The 22,026-nt window shown below is 43.7% G+C and overlaps 1 pseudogene across 1 annotated transcript; it reads left to right on the top strand.

Moving 5' to 3' along the window:
- Positions 1 to 5,782: 5,782 nt before the first annotated feature.
- LOC311149121 (phosphatidylinositol 4,5-bisphosphate 3-kinase catalytic subunit alpha isoform-like) lies at positions 5,783 to 21,211 on the top strand (annotated as a pseudogene). Its single transcript has 21 exons — positions 5,783 to 6,143; positions 6,274 to 6,482; positions 6,726 to 6,909; positions 11,374 to 11,439; positions 15,188 to 15,432; positions 15,647 to 15,730; positions 15,908 to 16,013; positions 16,567 to 16,672; positions 16,990 to 17,123; positions 17,728 to 17,852; positions 17,974 to 18,046; positions 18,236 to 18,400; positions 18,533 to 18,636; positions 18,747 to 18,895; positions 19,004 to 19,016; positions 19,138 to 19,238; positions 19,605 to 19,725; positions 19,862 to 20,109; positions 20,221 to 20,338; positions 20,418 to 20,539; positions 20,941 to 21,211. The product of its transcript is annotated as a phosphatidylinositol 4,5-bisphosphate 3-kinase catalytic subunit alpha isoform-like (transcript).
- Positions 21,212 to 22,026: the final 815 nt, after the last annotated feature.

Genomic DNA, 22,026 nt, shown 5'->3' on the forward strand with positions numbered 1-22,026 from the left:
ACTGTTGTAGTAATAACTCTGTAAGAGTCAATGTACTTTGACACTGCATATTTAACACTATGGAATTTACTGTGTAGCTTATTCTTTAGATGTTTGGGGCTGCTGGTGAACCATGATGTGCAGGCATCTTCAAAGTGACGACTAGCGCACTTCCCAGTCTTTAGGGTGTCTATAGCTAGGATTCCATCCAATCATGCGAATGTTCTAAAATCTGCAAAAAAACACAATATGTTAATTTTCCCATCAAAGTTGTTTCCATCAAATTGACAGCATCCAGTCTTCTTAGGTATGACACTACAAGCTTGGCACACCTGTATTTGGAGAGTTTCTCCCATTCTTCTCTGCAGATCCTATCAAGCTCTGTCAGGTTGGATGGGGAGCATTGCTGCACAGCTATTTTCAGGTCTCTCCAAAGAGGTTCAATCGGGTTCAAGTCCGGGCTCTGGCTGGGCCACTCAAGGACATTCAGAGCCTTGTCCCGAAGCCACTCCTGCGATGTCTTGGCTTTGTACTTAGGGTCATTTTCCTGTTGGAAGGAGAACCTTCGCCACAGTCTGAGGTCCTGAGCAGGTTTTCGTCAAGGATCTCTCCGTACTTTTCTCTGTTCATCTTTGCCTCGATCTTGACTAGTCTCCCAGTCCCTGCCGCTGAAAAACATCCCCACAGCATGATGCCGCCACCACCATGCTTCACCGTAGGGATGGTGCCAGGTTTCCTCCAGACGTGATGCTTGGCATTCAGGCCAAAAAGTTTAATCTTGGTTTCATCAGACCAGAACATCTTGTTTCTCATGGTCTGAGAGTCTTTAGGTGCCTTTTGGCAAACTCCAAGCGGGCTGTCATGTACCTTTTACTGAGGAGTGGCTTCCGTCTGGCCACTCTACCATAAAGGCCTGATTGGTGGAGTGTTGCAGAGATGGTTGTCCTTCTGGAAGGTTCTCCCATCTCCACAGAGGAACTCTAGACCTCTGTCAGAGTGACCATCAGGTTCTTGGTCACCTCCCTGACCAAGGCCTTTCTCCCCAGATTGCTCAGTTTGGCCGGGCAGCCAGCTCTAGGAAGAGTCTTGGATTACATTTAAGAATTAATGGAGGCCACTGTGTTCTTGGGGACCTTCAATACTGCAGAATAAAAAAATGTGGTACCCTTCCCCATATCTGTGCCTCGACACAATCCTGTCTCGGCGCTCTACGAACAATTCCTTCGACCTCATGGCTTGGTTTTTGCTCTGACATGCACTGTCAACTGTGGGACCTTATATAGACAGGTGTGTGCCTTTCCAAATCATGTCCAATCAATTGAATTTGCCACAGGTGGACTCCAATCAAGTTGTAGAAACATCTCAAGGATGATCAATGGAAACAGGATGCACCTGAACTCAATTTCGAGTCTCATAGCAAAGGGTCTGAATACGTATGTAAATATGGTATTTCTGTTTTTTATTTTTAATACATTTGTAAACATTTCTAAAAACCTGTTTTCACTTTGTCATTATGGGGTATTGTGTGTAGATTTCTGAGGGAAAAAATGTATTTAATCCATTTTAGAATAAGGCTGTAACGGAACAAAATGTGGAAAAAGTCAAGGGGTCTGAATACTTTCCGAAGGCTCTGTAAATATGTAGTGCAAATAGAAATAACTTTTGCGGCTAAATTCCCATGTACCAAATACAAAATACAAGTTAATGGATTTCCATCGCATTTTCAACTCCAGGTTTTGCCACTGCAAATGTTGCTTAGGTATGGTATTGGCACATGCTCTCTAGCCAACAATTTGCAGATACAGTTGAGGTATTTTGTGTATTTTGGCTACCTAATGAGATTATTATGGACAAAAGTTTGAGATTATTTTTATTTGTCAAACTGCTGCCAAACATCATAATTTCCCCAGAATAAGACCATCAATATTTATTGAAAGGAGCATCAAGCTCATCACCATGCACTTTCACCACCCTGTGAAGTTCATATTTTATTTCATCTGTAGCCTAATAAACTGCATGCTTTCCCATGATGTCTTGACATTTTCTATCTGACATGTACTTTACTCACATATAAAGGTTGGATAGAAACCTGGTTAATGTCAAGCCATTTTGAGGATGCTGGAATTATAGGCTATTTTGGACCAACATGCACATGCCTACAGGAGATTTTTGAAGTAGCCTAATCAGATTAAAACATTGTGACTGGTTGTGTTTATGCCACATATATAAAAAAGTGAAATTATAAATATTTAGGCTACATTGAAGCGTTAGGTTCTAGGTGCACTAGGAATAGCCGCTAGAAGTGGAGAGGAGGCAGAGCCTGTTAAATTCCTGAATAACCAACCTGGTCTCAGAGCATTTCGTATTATTCTGTACGTAAATCAGCGACACTTCTTTTAGTATGATATGTTACGTTTCCTATGGTATGTATTAATTTGTGGATGTCCATCACCATAGCTGCGGGAAGTTGTTTTGGGGGGGGTACTGATATTTTTTTTGACCGCGCTACAGACGGTTATATCGTTCAGCTAGTAAAACATTTTTGTGAAGAAATAAAAAAGCATTATATTTTATATATATATATATATATATATATATATATATATATATATATATTTCATTCTGATTTTTCAGGGGGCTGAACCACCCTCAGCAACCCTACTTCCAACGGCTATGTCCAACACTGATTTCGCATGATATGTACAAAATAATACTAAATGCTCTGAGACCAGGTTGCTCTAAAACACAGAGCGCTGAAAGATCAGCAGACAAACGATAGGTCCACATTAGATGCGATGTGTGCAACTGAATCATGATTGGTAGGCTACAATGCGTTTGTTCCTTATTTTTTTATAATGCAATTTCATTGTAACTGATCGCTATGGTAAAATCAAAAATAAAACACAAGTCATCATGGTTGCTAGGAGAAATCTGCTGTCAAGCCGTGAGTAGCCTGAAGCCTCGCACTGGAGTTGCATAATCGAAGGAACACAGTCGTCAGTCATTAGTTAACACCATAGACATTATGGTCTGCGGTCCTACTGCCAGGACCGGTCGGGGGAGTTGTCGGTGTTCTTGCCATGGGCCGAATATGCCCAGAACTCTCTCCGCCACTCCTCCACTAACATGTCACCATGTCAATGTGTTTTAGGGTATCAGCCGGTCCTGGCACCGTGGCATCAGAGCCAGACCGAAGCTCCTGCGGTTGACGACTGGTTTCGGTGCGCGGAGGAGACGTGGAACGGCGCCCACGTCCACCTCCAGCGCGCCGTGCGTCGCCAGAAGTCCAACGCTGACCGACACCGCAGTGAGGCCCCAGTCTTTGTACCGGGTGATCGGGTCTGGCTCTTGACCCTCCGCCTGCCCCTCCGCCTGCCCTGCCAGAAGCTGGGACCGCGGTGGGACCGCGGTTTGTAGGGCCGTTCAAAGTCCTGAGGAGAGTGAACGAGGTTACGTATAGGTTGCTGCTCCCTCCTGATTACTGTATTAACCCTCGTTTCACGTGTCTCTCCTCAGGCCGGTGGCTGGTCCGCTCCTGGAGTCTGAGTTGCGGCAGGTCCCGGGGGGGGGGGGGGGGGGGGGGTTACTGTCACGACTCCCTCACGGCCATCTAGCCACTGCCGCTCCTCTTTTCATCATTCCATTTGTTTTGTCTTGTTTTTCACACACACCTGGTACATATCCACTCATCAGTCTCTGTATAATTATTCCCTCTTCTCCCCCATGTCTTTGTGTGTTATTATTCCATGTGGAGGTGTCGCTAGCTGGTGTTGAGCATTATGTTACTTTATCGCCGGGATATTCACCCGTGTGTTTTGTTCTCCCAATACGCATTTAGGTCGCACTGTATTTGGTTTACGCATTGCTACGGACTGCTGTATTGGCCAAATAACCCTATTATTTGATTCTAACCTCCTGCGCCTGGCTCCATCCTACTCACCTTGTTACAACAACATTGCAATGTTGACGCATGGTTCATTTTTTATAAATTTCGAAGCTATAGCATTAATTATTCAAATTGATACAAACAAATTATAGCTGATAGTACATTTGTTGAAAGTAATGAGCATTACAAACCAGAAACATGGAGATAAGAAAGATTTTGTGCACTTCTCGCCAGCTGTTATTTCCACCCCAAGGCTGTGTTACTCCCGCACCGCCGGCAGGTTAAAAAGTAACGTTGCAGTAGTTCTGTTCTCGGCCTATTTAATTTAAACTAATTTACCCTAGAAATGAAATTACAGTTGCTTATGGTAGAGGACGTTTATACGTTTGTCATAAAATATGGTGTCTCTAGCGCTATCGATCTCTAAGTCATTAGGGGGGAAAAGAAAGTGTTACTTTCCTCCCAGTTCTCCCAAAAATGCTACAGCCCACACTTCTTTGCAAAAGAGGAATTGTTGTTCAATATTTTGTTCATCAATAGATGATTGTGTTTCTTTCTCCTCTCTTGGTATAGGCTCTGAGATTAGATAGTAAATTATATGATATTGCGCTCCTATCTCACAGCAATACTGCAGCCTAGGCCTAACCGTACTGGCCAGGCTACCGTTCTATTTACTTTCGAGCATGCTTGGCTATTGAATGAGCGAGGGATAAATGGTAGCCAAATATTTGTTGTGTAGCGGGAATAAACCAGTCATGTCAGAAAATATGATTAATTTTAGGTCCATATAATAAGTAACATATTACGCTACATGCTGCTATGCTATCTTCTTACCAACGGCAAATGCATCCGTTGTATCATTAGGCTATGTTTTGTTTTAAAAACATAATTATAATTCCCGTGTGTCAAACACCTCAATTTCCCCCAAAATAATATTATTTGCTTGTAATACAATTCTTCAACCATTTGAAGTTGTGTGTACGCATAGTCTGAGATTTGCATGGAGATAGGCACACTTTCCTGTCAAATTCAAATTTGATAAATACCAACCTTTGTGGGAAAAGTGGTGCACGCAAGGTTTAGTATTTTTTGTGCATATGCACCTTTTATAATTGAGGCCCCAGCTCCGTTTAAGGTAAGAAGCCAAATCTATTTGATTTGTCAATTACCAAAGTCTTAATCTCTTTTTTTTGTTGGTGTATATCCTCAGCCATATATGTTTCTGTATTAAAATAAACTAGGTTTAGTGTTTCCTTTCTCCACATCCTGTGTTTGAGGAAGCTTCCTCATTTGGCTTACACGCTGATGGCAAGACTGGACGGATGCCTTTGACATTGACCAGAGCACAACTGTATTCCTTGCCATAGTTGTCATTGTTAGCTGCATGTTTATTGCCATTAATGGTGTTAGACAGTGATAGCAAAAAAAAGTTAAAGGTATTGTAGAGCTTACCTTGTATAGCATAGGGCTACTTGTTGTTGCACTCTCAGGGAAAGGGAAAACTCTGGTATTTGGTGACAAATGTCGTTGGCTCTGGCTGTATGTGGAGGAAAAATAACTTGACTCCCGGGACTGATGCATTTCTGTTTGTCATGTGACTCACAGACTGAGTAGGCTAGATCATCATGGACATTGACGGAAATAAACATGATTTGGCATAGCCGTTATCAAAACATAGGTTAGTTTGTCATTAGGTGTAGTGTTGTCATGCATCAGGGTCCACTGGTGAGTCATGGCTAGTTATTCTGCTGCCCAGAAAGGGTGTGGAACTCTACACAGTCAAACTACAGCAAAAGGCGGGGCTGTATATAGGCTACTGTATGATGTTTGTTTTCATAATTCTAATGTGCTCTTTTTTCTTCTTCAGGAGATAAGGAACTATTCTCTATGAACTTTGTCTGAGTGAGGACTGTAGAAATGCCTCCTAGGCCATCTTCTGGTGAATTTTGGGGCATCCATTTGATGCCCCCCAGGATCTTTGTGGACTGCTTGTTGCCAAACGGGATGAGCCTGACCCTCGAGACCCTCGAGTGCCTCCGTGCGGCCATGCTCATCACCATCAAACATGAACTGTTCAAGGAGGCCAGGAAGTACCCCCTGCATCACCTACTACAGGAGGAGACCTCTTACATCTTTGTCAGTGTTACGCAGGATGCAGAGCGAGAGGAGTTCTACTATGAAACTAGCAGACTATGTGATCTCAGGCTCTTTCAGCCTTTTCTGAAGGTCATCGAACCCGTTGGCAACCGAGAGAAGAAAATTCTGAACAGAGAAATTGGTAAGACTTAGGCTACTTATTACCCTGCCTCCTCTTTGTAGAGAGTTAAAAAACCTGTTAAAACAGGCTTACTAGATTATTAGATATCTTCTAAAACATAATATAAGTAAGTGAGTTTCTTTTGTTTCAGGATTCGCAATTGGTATGCCTGTGTGCGAGTTTGACTTAGTAAAGGACCCTGAGGTGCAGGACTTCAGGAGGAATATTCTTAACGTCTGTAAGGATTCAGTAGAATTCCAAGATGTCAACGGACACCATAGTTGAGCTTTATATGTTTACCCTCCCAACGTGGAATCGACACAAGAACTTCCAAGCACATCCATGGCAAACTGGAAAAAGGCATTATTGTATCAATTAAAATCAAGCAAAGTGATTGTAATGTCATGATGCTGCAAGATGCCTAAGGTAGATCTAGTGGGTGTCAAACAATCACTTTTTTTACTTTGTCAACACATAGGCTAACATGTTAATAAGCAGCAAACAAAATTATCCTTATTCCTTTTCATGATAATCTCTTTCAAGGTTGTTCACAGCCTGTGTGTGGAGTAATAATTATTCTCTTTTCTGTTGCTTATTTTATAGGTCAAATCATTGTAGTGATCTGGGTGATCATCTCTGACAACAACGACAAGCAGAAATACACCCTGAAGATCAACCATGATTGTCTGCAAGAACAGGTGATAGCCGAGGCCATTAGGAAGAAAACCAGGAGCATGCTGTTGTCCCCTGAACAACTCAAGATGTGTGTGCAGGAGTACCAGGGCAAGTACATATATATTTTTTAAAATTTATTTCACCTTTATTTAACCAGGTAAGCCAGTTGAGAACAAGTTCTCATTTACAACTGCGACCTGGCCAAGATAAAGCAAAGCAGTGCGATAAAAACAACACAGAGTTACATATGGGGTAAAAAACATAAAGTCAAAAATACAACAGAAAATATATATACAGTGTGTGCAAATGTAGCAAGTTATGGAGGTAAGGCAATAAATAGGCTATAGTGCAAAATAATTACAATAGTATTAACACTGGAATGCTAGATGTGCAAGAGATTATGTGCAAATAGAGATACTGGGGTGCAAAAGAGCAAAATAAATAACAATATAGGGATGAGGTAGTTGGGTGGGCTAATTTCAGATGGGCTGTGTACAGGTGCAGTGATCTGTAAGGTGCTCTGACAACTGATGCTTAAAGTTAGTGAGGGAGATAAGAGTCTCCAGCTTCAGAGATTTTTGCAATTCGTTCCAGTCATTGGCAGCAGAGAACTGGAAGGAATGGCGGCCAAAGGAGGTGTTGGCTTTGGGAATGACCAGTGAGATATACCTGCTGGAGCGCAGACTACGGTTGGGTGCTGCTATGGTGACCAATGAGCTAAGATAAGGCGGGGATTTGCCTAGCAGTGATTTATAGATGGCCTGGAGCCAGTGGGTTTGACGACGAACATGTAGTGAGGACCAGCCAACAAGAGCGTACAGGTCACAGTGGTGGGTAGCGTATGGGGCTTTGGAGACAAAACGGATGGCACTGTGATAGACTACATCCAATTTGCTGAGTAGAGTGTTGGAGGCTATTTTGTAAATGACATTGCCGAAGTCAAGGATCGGTAGGATAGTCAGTTTTACGAGGGCATATTTGGCAGCATGAGTGAAGGAGGCTTTGTTGCGAAATAGGAAGCCGATTCTAGATTTAACTTTGGATTGGAGATTCTTTATGTGAGTCTGGAAGGAGAGTTTACAGTCTAACCAGACACCTAGGTATTTGTAGTTGTCCACATACTCTAGGTCAGACCCGTCAAGAGTGGTGATTCTAGTCGGGTGGGCGGGTGCCAGCAGCGTTCGATTGAAAAGCATGCATTTAGTTTTACTAGTGTTTAAGAGCAGTTGGAGGCTACTGAAGGAGTGTTGTATGGCATTGAAGCTCGTTTGGAGGTTTGTTAACACAGTGTCCAATGAAGGGCCAGATGTATACAAAATGGTGTCGTCTGCGTAGAGGTGGATCTGAGAGTCACCAGCAGCAAGAGCGACATCATTGATATACACGGAGAAAAGTGTCGGCCCAAGAATTGAACCCTGTGGCACCCCCATAGAGACTGCCATAGGTCCAGACAACAGGCCCTCCGATTTGACACACTGAACTCTATCTGAGAAGTAGTTGGTGAACCAGGCGAGGCAGTCATTTGAGAAACCAAGGCTATTTAGTCTGCCAATAAGAATGCGGTGGTTGACAGAGTCGAAAGCCTTGGCCAGGTCGATGAAGACGGCTGCACAGTACTGTCTATTATCAATCGCGGTTATAATATCGTTTAGGACCTTGAGCGTGGCTGAAGTGCACCCATGACCAGCTCGGAAACCGGATTGCATAGCGGAGAAGGTACGGTGGTATTCGAAATGGTCGGTGATCTGTTTGTTAACTTGGCTTTCAAATACTTTCGAAAGGCAGGGCAGGATGGATATAGGTCTGTAGCAGTTTGGATCTAGAGTGTCACCCCCTTTGAAGAGGGGGATGACCGCGGCAGCTTTCCAATCTCTGGGGATCTCAGACGTTATGAAAGAGAGGTTGAACAGACTAGTAATAGGGGTTGCGACAATTTCGGCGGCTAGTTTTAGAAAGAAAGGGTCCAGATTGTCTAGCCCAGCTGATTTGTAGGGGTCCAGATTTTGCAGCTCTTTCAAAACGTCTGCTGTCTGAATTTGTGGGAAGGAGAAGCGGGGGGGGGGGCATGGGCAAGTTTCAGCGGAGGGTGCAGAGTTGGTGGCCGGGGTAGTAGTAGCCAGATGGAAAGCATGGCCAGCTGTAGCAAAATGCTTGTTGAAATTCTCGATTATTGTAGATTTATCGGTGGTGATAGTGTTTCCTAGCCTCAGTGCAGTGGGCAACTGGGAGGAAGTGCTCTTATTCTCCATGGACTTTACAGTGTCCCAAAACTTTTTGGAGTTAGTGCTACAGGATGCAAATTTCTGTTTGAAAAAGTTTGCCTTTGCTTTCCTGACTGCTTGTGTATATTGGTTCCTAACTTCCCTGAAAAGTTGCATATCGCGGGGGCTATTTGATGTTAATGCAGTACGCCACAGGATGTTTTTGTGCTGGTCAAGGGCAGTCAAGTCTGAGGAGAACCAGGGGCTATATTGGTTCTTAGTTCTGTATTTTTTGAATGGGGCATGTTTATTAAAGATTGAGAGGAAATTACTTTTAAGGAACAACCAGGCATCCTCTACTGACGGAATGAGATCTATATCCATCCAGGATACCTGGGCCAGGTCAATTAGGAAGGCCTGCTCGCTAAAGTGTTTTAGGGAGCGTTTGACAGTGATGAGGGGTGGTCGTTTGACCGCGGACCCGTTACGGACGCAGGCAATAAGGCAGTGATCGCTGAGATCCTGGTTGAAGACAGCTGAGGTGTATTTAGAGGGTATGTTAGTCAGGATGATATCTATGAGGGTACCCATGTTTACGGATTTAGGGTTTTACCTGGTAGGTTCGTTGATAATTTGCGTGAGGTTGAGGGCATCTAGTTTGGATTGTAGGATGGCCGGGGTATTAAGCATATCCCAATTTACGTCACCAAGCAGTACGAACTCTGAGGATAAATGGGGGGCAATCAATTCACATATGGTGTCCAGGGCACATCTGGGGGCTGACGGGGGTCTGTAGCAAGCGGCAACAGTGAGAGACTTATTTCTGGAAAGGTGGATTTTTAGAAGTAGAAGCTCAAACTGTTTGGGCACAGACCTGGATAGTATGATAGAGCTCTGCAGGCTCTCTCTACAGTAGATTGCAACTCCACCCCCTTTGGCAGTTCTATCTAGACGGAAAATGTTATAGTTGGGGATGGACATTTCAGAATTTTTGGTGGCCTTCCTGAGCCAGGATTCAGACACTGCTAGAACATCAGGGTTGGCGGAGTGTGCTAACGCAGTGAATATCTCAAATTTAGGAAGTAGACTTCTCATGTTTACGTGCAAGAAACCAAGACTTTTGCGATTACAGAAGTCAGCAAATGATAGCGCCTGGGGAGTAGGAGTGATACTGAGGGCTGCAGGGCCTGGGTTAGCCTCTACATCACCAGAGGAACAGAGGAGGACTAGAATAAGGATACGGCTAAAGGCTTTAAGAACTGGTCTTCTAGTGCGTCGGGTACATAGAATAAAGGGGGCAGATTTCCGGGTGTTGTAGAAAAGATTCAGGGCATTATGTACAGACAAGGATATGGAAGGATATGAGTAAAGTGGGGGTAAACCTAAGCGTTGGGTAACAATGAAAGAGATAGTATCACTAGAGGCATCAATTGAGTCGGTCTCTGCGTGTACAAAGGAGCTATCTAAGGCAGGTTTAGCTGGGCTGGGGGATCTACAGTGAAATAGTACAATTAGAAATAACCGAAACAACAATAAGCTAACCATGTTTGGGCTGAGGCTAAACATAAACAGGATGTAGTACCGTAAAAAGGAACAGTCCAGCAGACATCAGCTGTATAGCTGAGTTATCATAAGGTCCGGTGAACAGCAATAGGATAGTTCGGAGGCTGCTAAAGCACTAGCAGGTAAGAGGCCACGGCTAGCGTGTGCTAGCGGGCCGGAGCTAGCAGATGGAATCTTCGTGGTCGACGTCGTCGCAACCACATCAGACGATTTCGTCGGCAGACCAGTCGTGTAGGATCGGCGGGGCTCCGTGTCAACACTAGGTGGTCCCGTCCGGTTGACAGAGAGGTAGATAGCCGGGAGATGGGCCTAGCTCAGGATGATTTGCCAGACCACAGCGTCCATTTAGTTGAAGCTAGCTGGTAGCGATGAATCCGGAGTTAAAGGTCCAGTGATTCAGTGATTCCGGCAGAAAAACTGATATGTTCTGGGTCGATAACGCGCTGTGCAGACTGGCCGAATATCCGGTGATTAATATCCAGTGATTGAATTAATCCCGCAGAAAAAAAATCCAATGTTCTGGGTGAAATACCGCTAACTGTGGCTAATAGCAAGTAGCTAGTTAGCTGGCTAGCTAGTTTCAACTGGAGATTCTAGATAAAAGGTAAGTCAATAATAGAATCCGTTCCACATTGAGTGAGGCGGGTTGCAGGAAAGTATATTTTGTAGAAGGATGAAAAGTCTGATAGGGAAATATGTACGAAAAATAAAAATAAACAGGGTATTTACAGGCTATTTACAGACACACGACAAAAACAGAACTGCACTACTTCGCCATCCTCACTCAATGTGGAACGGATTCTATTATTGACTTACATCCTCAAAGTGTGTGGCTGTGACGAGTACCTCCTGGAGAAATGCCTTTGAGTCAATATAAGGTTCGTTGGGCCCGACTGTGCACTGCATGTAACCAATGCATACACATTGAAGCATAACATTAGTTCTGACTCAGGTCCATATTGCTTAATCATGTATGTATCTTAAAGGTCCAATGAAGCCATTACTGTGATTGTTTTCATTTAAAATGGTCAGAAATAAACAAAAATAGTTTCGTAGCAATGGGCAATTTCTCAAGCAATAATTTTGCTACTATTGCCTGGGAGTGGTCTGAGTGGGGAGGGGAAAACTGAAAACTAGCTGTAATTGGCAGAGAGGATTGGTCTATTAACTAATTTACTAGGCCAAAACTCCATCCCACCAAAACAGGCTGAAATTTCAGGCGCTTTTCACAATTTCACAGTATTATTCCAACCTCATAGCGTGAAAATATATATACATATATATACAGTGGCTTGCGAAAGTATTCACCTCCCTTGGCATTTTTCCTATTTTGTTGCCTTACAACCTGGAATTAAAATAGTTGTTTTGTTTTTTGGGGGGTTTGTATCATTTGATTTACACAACATGCCTACCACTTTGAAGATACACATATTTTTTATTGTGAAACAAACAAGAAATAAGACAAAAAAACTGAACTTGAGCATGCATAACTATTCACCCCCCCAAAGTCAATACTTTGTAGGGCCACCTTTTGCAGCAATTACAGCTGCAAGTCTCTTGGGGTATGTCTCTTTAAGCTTGGTACATCTAACCACTGGGATTTTTGCCCATTCTTCAAAGCAAAACTGCTCTAGCTCCTTCAAGTTGGATGGGTTCCGCTGGTGTACAGCAATCTTTAAGTCATACCACAGATGCTCAATTGGATTGAGGTCTGGGCTTTGATTAGGCCATTCCAAGACAGAGAGCTCCTTGGTATTCATGGTGCCGCTTGCTTGGTGGTGCCCCTTGCTTAGTGGTGTTGCAGACTCTGGGGCCTTTCAGAACAGGTGTATATATATTGAGATCATGTGACAGATCATGTGACACTTAGATTGCACACATGTGGACTTTATTTAACTAATTATGTGACTGTATATATATATTTACCAGTAAAACTACTAGTCAAATGTTTGGACACACCTACTCATTCAAGGGTTTTTCTTTATTTTTACTATTTTTTACATTGTAGAATAATAGTGAAGACATCAAAACTATGAAAAAACACATATGTAGTAACCAAAAAAGTGTTAAACAATTAAAAATATATTTTATATTTGAGATTCTTCGAAGTAGACACCCTTTGCCTTGATGACAGCTTTGCACAGTCTTGGCATTCTCTCAACCAGCTTCATGAGGTAGCCACCTGGAATGCATTTCAATTAACAGGTCTGCCTTGTTAAAAGTTAATATGTGGAATTTCTTTCCTTAATGCTTTAGAGCCAATCAGTTGTGTTGTGACAAGGTAGGGTTGGTATACAGAAGATAGCCCTATTTGGTAAAAGACCAAGTCCATATTATGGCAAGAACAGCTCAAATAAGCACAGAGAAATGACAGTCCATCATTACTTTAAGACATGAAGGTCAGTCAATCTGGAAATAGTCAAGAACTTTGAAAGTTTCTTCAAGTGCAGTCGCAAAAACCATAAAGCGCTATGATGAAACTGGGTCTCATGAGGACCGCCACAGGAAAGGAAGACCCAGAGTTATCTCTGCTGCAGAGGATAAGTTCATTAGAGTTAACTGCACCTCAGATTGCAGCCCAAATAAATGCTTCACAGAGTTCAAGTAACAGACACATCTACACATCAACTGTTCAGAGGAGACTGCGTGAATCAGGCCTTCATGGTCGAATTGCTGCAAAGAAACCACTACTGAAGGACACGAATAAGAAGAAGAGACTTGCTTGGGTCACGAAACACGAGCAATGAACATTAAACTGGTGGAAATCTGTCCTTGGTCTGATGAATCCAAATTTGATATTTTTGGTTCCAACTGTTGTATCTTTGTGAGACGCATAGTAGATGAACGGATGAACTCCACATGTGTGGTTTCCACCGTGAAGCATGGAGGAGGAGGGGTGATGGTGTGGGGGTGCTTTGCTGGTAACACTGTCGGTGATTTATAAAATTTTTTACATTTTAGTCATTTAGCAGACGCTCTTATCCAGAGCGACATACATTATTTATTTTATTTTTTCATACTGGCCCCCGTGGGAATGGAACCCCACAACCCTGGCGTTGCAAACGCCATGCTCTACCAACTGAGCTTCATCCCTGCCGGCCATTCCCTCCCCTACCCTGGACCACTTGTGCGCCACCCCATGGGTCTCCCGGTCATGGCCAGCTACAACAGAGTCTGGATTCGAACCAGGATCTCTAGTGGCACAGCTAGTGCCTTAGACCACTGCGCCACTCGGGAGACATTGAATTTAGAATTCAAATTCAAATCAAATCAAATGTTATTTGTCACATACACATGTTTAGCAGATGTTATTGCGGGTGTAGCTAAATGCTTGTGCTTCTAGCTCTGACAGTGCAGTAATATCTAACAAGTAATATTTAACAATTTTACAACATATACCCAATACACAGAAATCTAAGTAAGGAATGGAACACTAGTCACTTTAATAATGTTTACATATCTTGCATTACTCATCTCATATGTATATACTGTATTCTATAATATTCTACTGTATCTTAGGCCATGCCGCTCTGTCATTGCTTGTCCATATATATTGTATATATTCTTAAATTCCATTTCTTAAAGTGGCCAGTGATTTCAATAGGCAGCAGCAGCCTCTAATGTGCTAGTGATGGCTATTTAACAGTCTGATGGCCCTGAGATAGAAGCTGTTTTTCATTCTCTCTGTCTCAGCTTTGATGCACCTGTACTGACCTCACCTTCTGGATGATAGCGGGGTGAACAGAAAGTGGCTTGGGTGGTTGATGTCCTTGATTATCTTTTTGGCCTTCCTGTGACATCGGGTGCTGTAGGTGTCCTGGAGGGCGGGTAGTTTGCCCCCGGTAATGCGTTCGGCAGACCGCAACACCCTCTAGAGAGCCCTGCGGTTGCGGGCGGTGCAGTTGCCGTACCAGGCATTTATACAGCCCGACAGGATGCTCTCAATTGTGCTCTCAAGGCACACTTAACCAGCATGGTTACCACAGTATTCTGCAGCAATACGCCATCCCATCTGGTTTGCGCTTAGTGGGACTATCATTTCTTTTTCAACAGGACAATGACCCAACACATCTCCAGGCTGTGTAAGGGCTATTTGACCAAGAAGGAGAGTGATGGAGTGCTGCATCCGATGACCTGGCTTCCACAATCGCCCGACCTCAATCCAATTGAGATGGTTTGGGATGAGTTGGACCGCAGAGTGAAGGAAAAGCAGCCAACAAGTGCTCAGCATATGTGGGAACTCCTTCAAGACTGTTGGAAAAGCATTCCAGGTGAAGCTGGTTGAGAGAATACCAAGAGTGTGCAAATCTGTCATCAAGCTGTCATCAAGGCAAAGGGTGGCTACTTGAAGAATCTAAAATATAAAATATATTTTGATTTGCTTAACACTTTTTTGGTTACTACATGATTCCATATGTGTTCTTTCATAGTTTTGATGTCTTCACTATTATTCACAATGTAGAAAATAGTAAAAAATAAAGAAAAACGCTTGAATGAGTAGATGTGTCCAAACTTTTGACTGGTACTGTATGTGTGTGTGTATGTATGTATGTGTATATATATAACACAGGATAATCTGTTTTTTGACTGCACTGGGCCTTTAATCCTATTCCTTTTTCCTCTCAGTATGTGAGGAGTTGCATCATGCTTGGCAGGATGCCCAACCTCATGCTGATGGCAAAGGATAGCTTTTGCTCTCAGTTACCCATGGACAACTTCACCATGCCCTCTACACCCGGCGCATCTCCACTGCCACCCCCTACATAAATGGAGAGTCCTCCACCAAGTCCCTGTGGACCATCAACGGCACCCTGCGGATACGAGTGCTCTGTGCCACATATGTCAATGTGAACATTCGGGATATAGATTAGGTACTCCATTGGTTATTGTTTTAAATCACCTTTTTCACATTTGTTTACTGTTTCTCTGTTTCTATGATTGGCTAGGCCTTTTAACTCTTCTCTTATAGCCACTTTTCAGTAATTCATTTTCTATTTGACTCCTTGGTGTGAATATCATACTGCTGCTACTGCTGGTTGTTTTCACTGTTTTTTTGGGTCTATTCTTCCTGTTGTCCATGAAGAGTTATGTGCGAACCGGCATCTACCATGGAGGGTAGCAGATGTGTGACAACGTGAACATGCAGCGTGTGCCATGCTCTAATCCCAGGTATTACACACACACAAAACATGTGGCGTCACAGACAGTGGCTCACTCATCAAGAGATATATTGTTGCTATTTATCCCATCGTAATGGTAATGGAAGAGGAGGTTGTGTGTTGAGCTGTGATTTTTACACTTGTAATTGGTTCAGGGTGATTCGCCGTGTCTGTGCTTGTTTCCTAGGTGGAACGAGTGGCTGACCTACGACATGTACATTTCTGACATCCCCCGGGCGGCCTGCCTCTGTCTCTCCATCTGCTCTGTAAAAGGCAGGAAGGGGGCGAAGGAGGCAAGCACTCAGTTTAATCGGACACATCAGACCTTTAAGGGTAGAAATGATACCTACTGGCTAGAATGGTGTTCAATGGTCTTACCTGAATGACCCGAGGTGTCCTCAATGTGCATGTTGAATTACTTATTGACTTGTGGCATGGAGCGATCATGGCTGTGTAACCTAGGCATGAAGACTGTAACCAACACCTGGGCTTAGTGATATCACCTGAAGGTCATAGAGATGGGTTTTCGTGCCCATGATGAATTAGAGATAAATGCCTCTAAAGGCCATCCTTTGTGAGCAACCTACTTTACACCTTGAAGCCAACAATTAATTTGAACTAAAACATAGTCTGTTTGTTTGCCTCCTATTCTTTTCAATTCAATTCAGTACGACTTTTATTCCCCAAGGGGCAATTAGGATGTTTGTGTTGTTGTTACACAAGTACCCCATATAACATTAGCTCAAGCCTGTAGGAATGCATTCACTATTCTCTGTGGAAGGATGGCCATTCACAATATGTGTGTTAATAACCGAAGCCACCCTTTGACCGTGATCCTCTCCTCAGGAGCATTGTCCACTAGCGTGGGAGAACGTCAACCTGTATGACTACACTCATACCCTGGTCTCTGGGAAGATGGCTCTGGACCTGTGGCCTGTACCCCACGGCCTGTGTCACGCCCTGGCTCTGGGGACTCTTTAATGTTGAGCCAGGGTGTTCGTTTCTATGTTTTGTGTTTCTATGTTGGCCGGGGTGGTTCTCAATCAGAGGCAACGTGAATCAGCTGTTGCTTGTTGTCTCTGATTGGGAACCATACTTAGGTAGTCGTTTGGCATTTGTGTGGTGTGGTATCTTGTTCCGTGTATGGTTTGTGTTTTGTTACCAAGGACTTCACGTATCGTTTTGTTGTTTTGTTCGTGTGTTGTACATCTAATAAATCATGTACGCTTATCACGCTGCGCCTTGGCCCATTTCATCATGTAACGATAGTGACACCCTGTCTAGAGCTGGAGTTTGACTACTTCAACTGTCCTGTCAAGTTCCCAGACATGACCACTCTGGGGGAGCATGCTAACTGGACAATATCCAGGGAGCTAGGCTTCAACTACTGCCAGTCAGGCCAGGTAATAGCATACATGGATATATACTGAGTGTACAAAACATTAGGAACACCTGCTCTTTCCATGACATAGACTGACCAGGTGAATCCAGGTGAAAGCTATGATCCCTTATGGATGTCACTTGTTAAATCCACTTCAATCAGTGTAGATGAAGGGGAGGAGACAGGTTAAAGAAGGATTTTTAAGCCTTGAGACAATTGAGACATGGATTGTGTGTGCCATTCAGAGGGTGAATGGGCAAGACAAAAGATTTAAGTGACTTTGAATGGAGTATGGTAGTAGGTGCCAGGTGCACCGGTTTTAGGGGGTCAAGAACTGCAATGCTGCTGGGTTTTTCACGCTCAACAGTTTCCTGTGTGTATCAAGAATGGTCCACCACCCAAAGGACATCCAGGCAATTTGACACAACTGTGGGAAGCATTGGAGTCAACATGGGCCAGCATCCTGTGGAACGCTTTCGACACCTTTTAGAGTCCATTCCCCCAAGGAATTGAGGCTGTTCTGAAGCCAAAAAGGGGTGCAACTCAATATTAGGAAGGTGTTACTAATGTTTTGTACACTCAATGTGTATGGGAGCTGGTCTGATGTGATGTCTGATCCCTTGCAGAGTAATAGAGTGGCGCGAGACCAAGCCTTAACAGACAGTGATAGCGAGCAGCTGAGACAGTTGTGCAACCAAGACCCCCTGTCTGAGATCACAGAGCAGGAGAAAGACTTCCTCTGGAGGCACAGGTACTGTCAGAAGCAGCACTGTCACCACCATAGAACTAGAATCAGTAGTCACCACCACACTTTACCTGGAGATACCTGTACAGAACCTGCTAGTGAGGCCTTGACTAACATGTCTATTGTCGCAATATTGTGTAAATATACCTGAAATCCTGCCCAAGATCCTACTGGCTGTCAAGTGGAACTCAAGAGATGAAGTTACAATGTTTTTAACATTACTGAACCAACATTTTTTTAAGACATCTCAAAAATGGAGAATGAAAGAAAATGAATTCTGAAATTCTTCAGACACTTATCTGAGAACTCTTGTGGGAATGTAATCCTCTTCTACTGCAGCACTACCAATGTGATAGCGGTGAAGTTACTGTTGTTTTTCTTGCTCTTAGATGTATTGCCTTCTGAAGGATTGGCCAGCAATAAAACCGGAGCAAGCCATGGAGCTGCTGGATTGTAACTATCCAGACCCAATGATCCGTGACTTTGCGGTTCGGTGCCTTGAGAAGTACTTGACCGATGACAAACTCTCTCAGTAACTCATTCAGTTAGTCCAGGTAGGATTTATTTGGCTTTGGCTTCCAGAGAGTGACTTTCCTCTCACATTTCTTTGATTGTTTGGACTGTTGTCAAATATAAAATGTCATAATGACTATAATAACTGGCTCATCTCCATACTCTCTTGTCAGGTTCTAAAATATGAGCAGTAACTTGATAACCCACTTGTACGATTTCTGCTGAAAAAGGCCTTGACTAACCAAAGGATAGGACATTTCTTTTTCTGGCACTTAAAGTGAGTTACTAAGAGTTACTTTACTGAGTCAATTCCATTACTTTCACAGAGTTGACTGAGTGCTAATGCCCTATAACTCATCCACTTTCACTGTCCACTATGTGCCCTAGATCTGAGATGCACAATAAGATGGTGAGCCAGCGGTTCGGCCTGCTCCCGGAGTCCTACTGCCGGGCCTGTGGAATGTACCTCAAGCACCTGAGCAGATAGGTGGAGCCATGGAGAAACTCATCAACCTCACCGACATCCTCAAACAGAAGTAGAAGGACGAAACTTAGAAGGTAACCCAGCACTCCCTCTCTCTCTCCAATACACGCAGGTTTATTGTGCAACATGATGATCTGTTAGAGAATGTCTGCTGTTTCAGCTTACTGTTCCACGTTTCTGTTTCACTTCCGAAACTGACATCAGTGGCTCCGTTTACCTAATGTTGTGAAAACTAGGCTTCACATTTCAAATTGGGTATCTATCTTCACAGCTTGCTCTGTGTGGCCCTTGCAGATGAAGTTCCTGGTGGAGCAGATGAGGACCCCAGACTACATGGATGCCCTGCAGAACTTCACTTCCCCCTTCAACCCTGCACACCAGCTGGGAATCATACACACTGGCACTCCTGTGCCTTACCCCAGCCTTAACATAGACACTATTGAAACTGTAGATGGGACATTCTGTTTCAATGGCTAAAATGGTCAGCATCTCTCTTTAGTGGCCCTAGTGGGAATGTTACATTAATTTGATCTAAGAGAGCAGAGGTAACCTGTAAGCATTCTAGTTCCCCATCATAACGTTCTGCTCATGCTTGAAAATGTGAAATGTTATCTGTAAACCGATTGTCAACTAAAGTGCTCAGACACTGGGCCCCTCAGTGCGGACGACTTGCACTCTAACACTGTTCATCCAATTGATCAATAAAGCTAATGCAGCTGCCTGTGTTGCTTGTACCTTGTAAAATGCTCTGCCACCCCCAGGCTTGAGGAGTGCAGAATCATGTCATCTGCCAAAAGGCCACTGTGGCTCAACTGGGAAAACCCTGACATCATGTCCGAGCTCCTCTTCCAGAACAATGAGATCATATTCAAAACGGAGATGGTGAGTCCGAGTCAGGTTTCATATTCATTCTGCGTTCTAAACAAGCGCTTTGCCTTGTAATGTTGTACTGGATCAGTTGGATTAAATGGATGGAATGTATTTAAATTCTGCCATGGCACACTGAATATGGTTTCAGACCTGCGACAGGACATGCTAACACTTCAGATCATCAGAATCATGGAGAACATTTGGCAGAACCAGGGTCTAGACCTGAGGATGTTGCCGTACGGCTACATGTCTCTAGGTGACTGTGTGGGGCTGATCGAGGTGGTGCGGAGCTCTCACACCATCATGCAGATCCAGTGTAAAGGTGGCCTGAAGGGGGCACTACAGTTCAACAGCTCAACACCACCAGTGGCTCAAAGACAAGAACAAGGGAGAGATGTTAAGAAACTATATGTTGTTTGGGCACTTTCCTTCACAATTGCGTTGGTTTGAAAATTGTAAATCGTAGTGTGTCACGGCTCAGATTTGACGTTGTAACTCTGTATGTAGGTATGACCTGGCCGTTGACTTGTTTACACGATCCTGTGCTGGGTATTGTGTGGCGACCTTCATCCTAGGCATCAGTGACAGACACAACAGTAACATAATGGTGAAGGATGATGGGCAGGTAGGACCTGAGTTCTCAACAAGCTATTGTCATGATTTTAATTTATTTTTATCCTGTGCTAATCTGGGATGTATTGCAGCTGTTCCACATAGATTTTGGCCATTTCCTGGACCACAAAAAAAATAATGTGGCTACAAGCGAGAGCGAGTTCCGTTCGTCCTAACACAAGACTTCTTGATTGTGATCAAGAGAGTTTGAGAGGTAGCCATATTTGTTTTCTCTTTCTTGTGTGAGAGGACGCATCTGTGGATGTCTGTCTAGTGCTTGAATGTAAATGTTGTGGCAGACAGCTAGTGTCTACACAGTAGGCAGCTATTATATAACAGTGGCCTGTGTGCTCTGTCTCCCTGTGCTCTGTCTCCCTGGGTGTCTGATAGGCTACTGCCTGCCAAGTTTCCAGACTCTCTCCCATACTACTGCTTTAACAAATGGACTGATATCAGTATCTACTGCTAAATCAACCATTTTCAACAGAGACTATATATTTCAATGGCCAAATCTATGCTTGGGAAGGATTCTTTTGAGGCTAGAGAATTCAGAGGGAACAAGGGGAGTGGTATATACTGATTCTTCTGCATTTTCCCTCCTATTCTGTTTCTCAGGTTCCAGGAGATGAGCTATAAGGCCTACTTGGCCATTCGGCAGAATGCCAACCTCTTCATCAACCTGTTCTCCATGATGCTGGGCTCCGGGATGCCTGAGCTGCAGTCCTTTGATGACATTGCCTACATCCGTAAGACCCTGGCACTGGACAAGACAGAGCAGGAGGCCCTGGACTGCTTCATGAAGCAGATGAACGACGCCCACCACGGCAGCTGGACCACCAAGATGGACTGGATCTTCCACACCATGCGCCAGCACGCACTCAACTGAGCCCAGGCAGGGATACCTTCACCCAGCCCAGGCCCACCGGACACACCTGCCAGCTGTGAGTGGCACATCCAAACCTTAATGAACTTATGGGTGATGCACAACCATCTTACTGAGCACTTAACAATCCAGAGCTATATTATTATTATTTTTACTGTATTTGTTTCCTGCAGCAGCTTAACAACTAACTCGCCTTGTCTAAAACCGTTCCTTTTTTTACTATAGTGTTTTGTCCATACATTTTCTTTGAACCTTTTGTGTACACTTTTCTCTTCTAAGAGACACCTTCCCTGGGTATTTATTCTTCTTGTTCCTTTCATTTATGTAAAAGAGAAGAATTTGCCCGTCACCTTTACAGGGTCACGGGGTATAGATGTCTTCCTTTAACGTAAATGCCTTTTGAATATGCACGGTACATAGGAACTCCCCCCAAAAAACTGGGTATGAATTCAGTCATTTTAGATGTGCTGCCTACTCCTCCCCCAAAAAGTGAGCCCCTTGAAAGGCAGCACATCTGGAAGTAATAGTGTTTCATTGTGGCCTAATGGCTCCATTTGGTGGTAATTTCTAGCACCACAGTTTTTGAAACCATTGTCATACTCCTCTTGGCATCATATTTAGCAGTTTGTGCAGATGTTGTTGTTGTTTTTTTTTGGGGGGGGGCACACACACTGATTGACTGACTGACTGACTGACTGACTGACTGACTGCGATACTATGGAGAAGTACAGCAGTACTGGAAGTAATGAATGTGCTGTCCAGAAATCCTTGCAGTGTAGAAAGGAAGCCTTAATGTAGTTGACGTACAATGAGCAAGG

This window comes from Coregonus lavaretus, assembly GCF_964263955.1.
Source record: "Coregonus lavaretus genome assembly, chromosome: 21".
Classification (NCBI taxonomy): Eukaryota; Metazoa; Chordata; class Actinopteri; order Salmoniformes; family Salmonidae; genus Coregonus; species Coregonus lavaretus.